This window comes from Lissotriton vulgaris, chromosome 2_1 (assembly GCF_964263255.1).
Source record: "Lissotriton vulgaris chromosome 2_1, aLisVul1.2, whole genome shotgun sequence".
NCBI lineage: Eukaryota > Metazoa > Chordata > Amphibia > Caudata > Salamandridae > Lissotriton > Lissotriton vulgaris.
In genome coordinates, this window is record NC_141687.1 from 472,779,693 (window position 1) to 472,786,719 (window position 7,027).

General features: G+C 41.5%; 1 long non-coding RNA gene across 1 annotated transcript; it reads left to right on the forward strand.

Annotated features, from left to right (window-relative positions):
• Positions 1-2,662: 2,662 nt before the first annotated feature.
• On the forward strand, positions 2,663-4,961 carry LOC147730622 (uncharacterized). The gene is made up of 2 exons (XR_015308391.1): positions 2,663-3,556; positions 3,654-4,961. It is a non-coding gene; the product is annotated as an uncharacterized LOC147730622 (long non-coding RNA).
• Positions 4,962-7,027: the final 2,066 nt, after the last annotated feature.

Sequence of the window (7,027 nt, forward strand, 5' to 3'; positions counted from 1 at the left end):
TGAGAGGCGCCTACCATCTCATCTGTATAAAGGAAGGGGACGAGTGGAAAACGGCATTCCGTACAAAATACGGCTTATATGAGTATTGTGTGATGCCGTTTGGGCTTTGTAATGCCCCCGCGGCATTTCAATACTTTGTTAATGATATTTTCAGAGAGTATCTTGACATCTTTGTAATTATATATATCGATGATATATTAATCTACTCTCAAACTGAACAGGAACACATTCTTCATGTAAAAAAGATCTTGAACAAATTACAAGAGAATCAACCATACGCCAAGCTAGACAAAAGTACCTTTCACACCACACAAGTAGACTTCCTGGGATTTGTGATTTAACCAGAAGGGATAAAAATGGATCCTCAGAAAATTAAGGCATTATTTAACTGGTGCAGTCCTGGTTCTGTGAAAGAAATACAATCCTTCATAGGATTCGCAAATTTCTATAGAAGGTTTATAGACCATTTCTCTGAGTTAATCTCCCCAATAACCCGCCTTCTGAAAAAGGGGGTTCAGTTTACCTGGACAGAAGAAGCAGAATTAGCCTTCCAAAAACTGAAAGACAAATTCACCACAGCTCCAATTATCAAACATGCAGGCACCACACAACAATATGTTTTGGAAGGCGACGCCTCACAGTATGCGGTGGGGGAGTTCTATCTCAAAGAGACAAGAACACTGGTCATTTGCATCCTGTTGCATATTTTTCCAAGACTTTGTTACAGGCAGATCAAAACTATACTATTGGAGAGAGAGAATTATTGGCTATTAAATTAGCCTTCCAGGAACTGGGCTACTATTTATTGGGTTCACCTCATGTGGTAACAATCTACTCTGACCACAGAAACCTCCAATTTTTTAGATCTACTCGAGCTCTCACTCCCCGACAGATGAGGTGGTTCACAATTTTTGAGTATGATTTCATCATTACTTATCGTCTTGGGCCACAACATGGCAAAGCAGATGCCTTATCAAGTTTAGGATCATGGGAATCCTATCTTCCCATCATTCCTGAAAGTAAGATCATAGGAGTTGAGGAGCATGGGAAAGGAGCATCAAAAGACTTTATTGAACAACTCAAGGATGAGTATGCTCACATCCCACTTGAGGAGTGGGGAAAAGAACCCCTGAACACCAATAAGGAGAATCTGCATTATCATCACGCTAAACTGTATATACCCACAGTGTCATTACAACAACAACTACTGCAGTGGTGTCACAATAGTACACTGGCTGGACACCCTGCAAGTCATAAGACATTGAAAACATGTCAAAGATGGTTTTGGTGGGAGGACATGACCAAAGACATCTCCACTTTTGTTAACTCATGTTCAACTTGTGCCCGGCCAAAAGCTTCTGATTTTGCACCCACTGGGTTGTTAAAACCTACAGCTATACTCCCTTTACCTTAGCATTCCATCAGCATGGATTTCATTACTGATCTCCCACGCTGTCAAGGTTTCAACACTATATACATTGTGGTAGACATGTTGCCATGTTGACCAAATGGCTCACTTCATTCCCTTAAAGAAGTTACCTTCTTCTAAAGACCTTGTTCAAATCTTCATTGAACATATTGTGCGTTTACATGGTCTCCCAATTTGTTTCCAGATTTTGGCAGGGTATGTCTTCAACTCTAGGTATAGACCACAGACTTTCTACTGCCTACCATCCACAAACAGATGGGTAAACCAAAAGAACTAATAAGACCTTGGAACAATACCTACGCTACCTACTAACCACAATCACAGGCACCTGGGTACAAGCACTTCCTTAGCAGAATTCGCTTACAATAACAGCAGACATTCCTGGGGTTTTCCCTTTTTTATATTACATCTGCACAACATCCTAAGTTTTTGCCCATATCTCTTCCTAACGATTTAGATAGTATTCATGCCCTGAAAGAGCATCATCAAAACCTGAAGCCCATTTGGAAACAAGCTTCAACAGAATTAGTCAAGGCTAAAGAATCTATAAGACAACAAGCAGACAAACACCGTAGGCCAGAGCCCCCCTATAAAGTAGAAGAGAAAGTATGGTTATCAACCAGAAATTTGAAATTAGAAGGATCTAGAAAACTGCAACCTCGTTTCATAGGTCTATATGTCATACAAAAAGTAATTACTCCAGTTACCCTAAGATTGCAGTTGCCTACGAATATAAAAATCCATCCAGTATTCCACTGCTCGTTACTCAAAAGATACATACCCCCTACAGTGCCTGAAATCCCCCCCACCAATAATCATAGAAGGAGAAGAAGAGTATGAAGTACACAAGATTCTCAACTCCCGTAGACCCAGAGGCAAATTGCAATATCTCATTGATTGGTGCTCTGGAAGATAGATCATGGGAACCAGCAGAAAAAATTCATGCCCCTAGACTAATTCGAAGATTCCATGCTCTTTATCCTTCAAGACCGCGACCTGTGAGGAGGTCTTTGGGCGGGAGAACTGTTAGGAAATGAGTGTAGTCTTGGCGCAAGAGATTGGCATTGCTCTATACTTGATAGTGCTTTCCTTACGATGAGTAATTTGGAGACGGTCCCTGGTGCTCGTAAGAGACCGTCTCCTCTGTAGCGCCTTGCTTGGCTTACTGCTTCCGAGTGATGACCACGCCCCCTCCCTTCACTTCCTATTACTGTTCCCTGGCGTCCTGCCCAACCTTTTTGTCTTGTTCCTGGAGATTACTCGATTTACCAAGAACTTCCTTCTGTTGTTGGCAAGCTTTCCTGCCCGGGTAAGTGCTTGCTAGCTTCGCTTCCTTTTCTGCTCCCTTTTTGGGGCTGGGCGGCAAGCCTTATCAACGCTTGGTGCTTATTTACGCGCGTGGTTGTAAGCACCGTTTTTACTCTTGGGAGTCAGACTGCTCACCTGTTAATGTTTGTATTTTGTTTTCCCCGCAATAGCTTACTGTTCCGCTCCTCTTCTCACTCGGAGTCGGACGGTAAGATTGCAATTCGTTCCCGCGAGTGCGTGGCAGTTCCGCTCCTCATCACTATCGGAGCCGGACGGCACGCCTCGTATTTTTTTACACCCCCCTCCCATCCGCAAGTGCGCCTGCTGTACCGCTCCTCGTCGTTCACGGAGCCGGACGTCTTGTGTCTTGTGCCCTCGCAAGTGCGTTAGTTGTTCCACTCTTCTTCCCCCTCGGAGCCGGAAAATACGCTTTGCGTGCCTTTACTGCTTTTTGAGTGTGTTTTTTGTTCCACAGTCCTCTGCTCTCTATGAGTCGGACTAACCACTCATTAAGTGCTCAGACCACGTTCTGTTGAACTCCCTATTTTTATGAACTGAACTTATCACGCCATTTACCCTTCAGTGCGTGATTTTTGTTTTTCCCATATTTAAATAGTTTTTCTTTGGTGATTCGCATCGACCACTTCCCCAGCCGTAATCTGAGTGAGTATTGTGTGAGTGTCCATGCCTTCACCTCTCCTCCATTAAGCCCCTTTACTTGTACTACATGTAGAATTGCTCTTTCAATTAAATAGAGGCTATGATACAAGAGGAGGCTGTTGCTGCTGACATTCAAGGCAACCAGAGAAAACACTTTGGGTGAGTGGAGCACTAAATTCTTGTGTATATCAATGTCTATAAAAGTCTCTTTGAACAGTGTATGCAAGATTCTATTAGACTTTCTTTTTCCTTACAGCTCACACCGTCTCTGATCAGCTCACTGCAGAAACTTCAGCTACATCATATGGGGAAGAGTGGTGATCACTCTATGGTTTATTTCCCACACTTTTATCGAATAATTATTTGTGAGCACGTGCTATAGTCATCCAGGTTTTGTTTACTGGAAGTGTGTGGAACATTCATCTTCACTCCTGTGGAATACAGCTAGAACTCGACACAATATTCTTCACGCAGATCAAGGCACTTTAAGATTCTTATTAAAAAAACAGACATTTGAGACCGAATCTACAAAATATACTCTAAGCCAGAACTTGATGATTGCCTTTAAATTATCTAATTGCACAATCGAACTCTTGAATTCAAGGACTCCTGCCCAATTGAAGCTCTTTCTGAAACATCTGATGCCAAGGATCAGTTATGATCTGGCCATTTTGAACTGTTCTAAATTGCATCATTATGAACATTATGCAGAAGCCATTCTATACAAACAAGCTCAACAATATATCTGTTTCTCCTTAAGGCATGGAATTTGGCGGTGTATCATTTTATTGCGGCTTGGGTTACTCCCTTTTAAATCACTGACTTCTAAATGGTCCCATAAAGAACAGGTTACCAGCAATTGTGATCTTTGCAATGGTGGTGTGCAGAGTTTGAAGCATATATTGTCGGTATGCCCAAACCCGATAATAGTTGAGGCAAGAAGATGCTATTTAAAACCACTACGAATTAGACATAATATTGCATCTGTGCAAAATTTGATCACGTTTTTAAACTCTCCCCCCAGACGAATTTGTATGTCATAATTTGTTTACATTTTTAAAATCCTTTTTAAATCTGTATTGATTGTTTTATGTGTATAGTAACAGTAACCACTTTATATGAAATCTGTTGTTCGCAGTAGAGAACTAAATCAAATAAATTGAAACTTTACTTCAAGTGCTAAAACGCACCTGCTGTACACCCATAGTCAGTGTGGGAAGTCTCTACTACAGTGGTTTAGAAAGGGTCCCATTTGTATTTTGTTATGTTTTCCATTGAGATGTTTCAATGTTATGTAAGTATACTAGATTGTTTTTACTACCAACTGCATAATTGCATACTTTTTAGGCTATGCAGACCGGCGCTCATCTTTTTACAGACTCTTAAAGATCAAATTACATGCTTTCCTGTATCAACCTTTTTAAAATGTACAGTATGGTGTCTTAAATCTCTGCATTTTGTTTTTTTTACACGTCTTGTTTGTTTTTCCATGAAATAATCTTTGTTTATGCAGTTAATTAAAACCCTTGTAATTACCAATAAAAACCTCTACTATTTCTCAGTACATTAGAAAATTGATTAACACCCACATGCCTTGTTAAAAAACAAAGATCTAAAGTGAGAAACATCAGCATGAAATGTAGGCACAGCAGGAAGCAAGAGTGCAGTTCAGCTACACTTTGAGAGCTCCATCCCACAAGCTGATAACGTGTGACTGCGCAATATTCCCAGTTAGGAATAAACATCAACATGGGTAATCCACACTTGTAAAGCTTTAACAATCAATTAAAAATCATTCCTCAGTTAAATCGAAGCAACTGCAACTATTTGTTGTATCAGTTTTTACTCTACCAAGTAGGAACTGCCTACTTTCGGCATATTGTCCAAGTCCAAGAGATGTGAAATAAGGGTCTTGGAAGCAAAAGATACAATTTCCGTAGGCTGCTAGAATAACAGTGTGGACAAAGGCCTAGAAATACGCGAAACAGCTGTAAATCAGGCAAGGAAAAAAGGGTGTGTTGCCAAAGAGGATTGGCCAGTCTTCACTTGTCATATGCCCAATCAGGAACAGTTGGCCAGTTTGAACAAATTTGCATGAAATTCATTGAGACAGGATTTTTTATTTATTTTTATTTATTTAAACTTATAATGCGCACAGCTACCCGCAGTGGGTTTCACGGCGCCAAGGGACAGACTAAAGAAGAAGAACTAACAGACTGAATTTACTGGTAAGTAGCCTCTAATCACTGCTGAAAAAGCCAAGTTTTAAGTCCCTTACGAAAACGAAAAAGATTGCTTTCCGTCTTCAAGGTCACAGGTAGAGCATTCCAGACTTTAGGACCCAGGTGGGAAAAAGAGCGGCCTCCCGATTTTTGCAAGCCTAAATCTGGGAACTGAAAAGTCACCATTGCCTGAAGATCGCAGATTGCGACTCGGCTTGTAGGCCTGAACTAGGCCCTGAAGATATTTGGGGGCTGAGCTTGAGGGCTGAGGATTGATTTAATACATTCACACTTTTAGGTCCGCAGATAGATACGTCAGCATTACCACTATATTGACCAGTTTAAAAAATGAGAACTTTCCTACACAATCGAAGCTTCTTGAGATGGGATCATGTGTAATCTCTGTGCACTTCATTTTCCTGAGGTTCCATTTTTTCCTGTTTTATCAACTGGTCCGTTTTTTAGGAAAATTTTGCAAAGCATGCTAAATTTGTGGCGAGGAACCTATCATACAGAACAATACTGCTTGGTGTCATCCGATGCCTCACCTCACAAGCACACAGGAACTAGAAAGGCTCTAAGGCATGTTAAGGAAAAACATATTTGACACAGGGTAAGTGATCAAACACAGGTATGTTTCATTTGATTTTAGAAAGAAGTGCAATATTTAAGTGTTGTCAAGGGCGGCCTGAACAACACGGGCCTCCCTACAGGGAGGACAACGGAATAATGCTTACTGGAACCTGCACTAGTAAAGACATGGTGGACGAGTCACATAGCCCATTCCAGGAGTAAGACATTCTATCACCAGGGGTGTAGTAAAATGCAAAGTCTCTCAACTGTTCTCCATTGATGTGGCCTAAGGGCTTCAGTGCTCGATCTCAAAGCTGGGTGGGGAACTGGATTTGAGTCTTGGCTGGAATGCTCAACATCCTGTTATTCTGGAAAAATTATTTAATCTCCCTGTGCCTTACAAAATGGATGTGTCTGTCTGTAACACAACTGGTGCTCATGTAAAACACTCTGATACCTTCGGGTCGAGTTTGCGTTATATAACCCCCCCTAAAAAAAAACTGCCATATCCATAGCTGTCAGAAAGGGGACACTGTAAATGTAAATAACCAGTATTTGTAAAGCAAGAACAAGTACCCGAGGGAGTCAAGGTGCTGGGGGCTGTCAGGAAGATTAAGCAACCTATTGCTCAGAGTCACATGGTGCTGGGCTGATCTGCTGCCAGCGATCGAACCATGAGCCTCCGTGTTCCGGATTCAGCTGCGCTGGCTGCTGCGCTACAACTAAGGTATGGCACTGTATTCCAGCAGTAAAGATATAGGAGGGTGCCCTTGCACATTGGTCTTATGTGAAGATCTCTGGGGCTTCTGTCCTTCTCATGACAGCTTTACTATGA